Below are 1,042 nucleotides of genomic sequence, written 5' to 3'. Positions count from 1 at the left end.
TGAGTAGGTAAGGGATGTAAATCGAGTTGTGACCTTGTTGTACAGGTGTGTGGTGTGTGCCTGGTCTCAGGCCTATCCGAAGATCGGAAATAATGAGCTCTGAGATCGTTCCGTAGGGTAACGTCTGGCTGTCTCGTCAGAGACTGCAGCAGATCAAACAGTGAATTACACACACACACACACACACACACATATATATATATATATATATATATATATATATATATATATATATATATATATATATTGGTGTAGCCTTTTAAATAGACGCAGTTAGAGACAAGAACAACCTCGGCATCCAGAACCTAAATGGATAAAGGAAAACGAGAAGATATAGAAATATATCTAAGAATGTCAAACAAAAAAGACTGAAGTCGGTGGCTTCGGAATGAATTGTAATGGGAACAAAATTAATGTAAACAGTTACAGAGGAAAAGAATCAAGTTTTCAGTTAATTAAATCATAATGGGATACGTATAAAGACTAAATAGATTAAATTCTTCATCAAAATATAACAGGTATTTTGATACTATGAATCTGAAATAAATTACGGCACAGAAATCAAAAACATTATAAATTGATAATAGTAGAGAGAAAACAGAAAATACACATACGAACTATACTTAGAGAGTATTCTAACCATTTCTCCTCTTTGCTCAAGTCTCCATACTCTATTCGACGTCTTAACGCCACGCTGCTGCGCGACCTTACACAAATGTTGAGGTGCTTCAATTTTGTATTTACGCAATGTAACTCATCTAAATAGGAAAACATGAGACAATACTATTAAGTGAGATGGCAATGCTGCATACCGAATAAAATAGTTGAGAGAGAGAGAGAGAGAGAGAGAGAGAGAGAGAGAGAGAGAGAGAGAGAGAGAGAGAGAGAGAGGAATCAATATTTGAAGACAATTTTGGCAATAATATCTGCTGAAGTCACTGAGGAAATTGCATCTGGTAATATTATTAGGAATCAGTTGATGAAGAAGTTTTGACAAAATGCTTTAAAGATTTGACATAATTTCGGGAAAAAATAAAAATTT

Source organism: Portunus trituberculatus, chromosome 48 (genome assembly GCF_017591435.1).
Source record: "Portunus trituberculatus isolate SZX2019 chromosome 48, ASM1759143v1, whole genome shotgun sequence".
NCBI classification, from domain to species: domain Eukaryota; kingdom Metazoa; phylum Arthropoda; class Malacostraca; order Decapoda; family Portunidae; genus Portunus; species Portunus trituberculatus.
The sequence above is the reverse complement of the archived record's forward strand: the minus strand, read 5'-3'. Positions refer to the sequence as shown.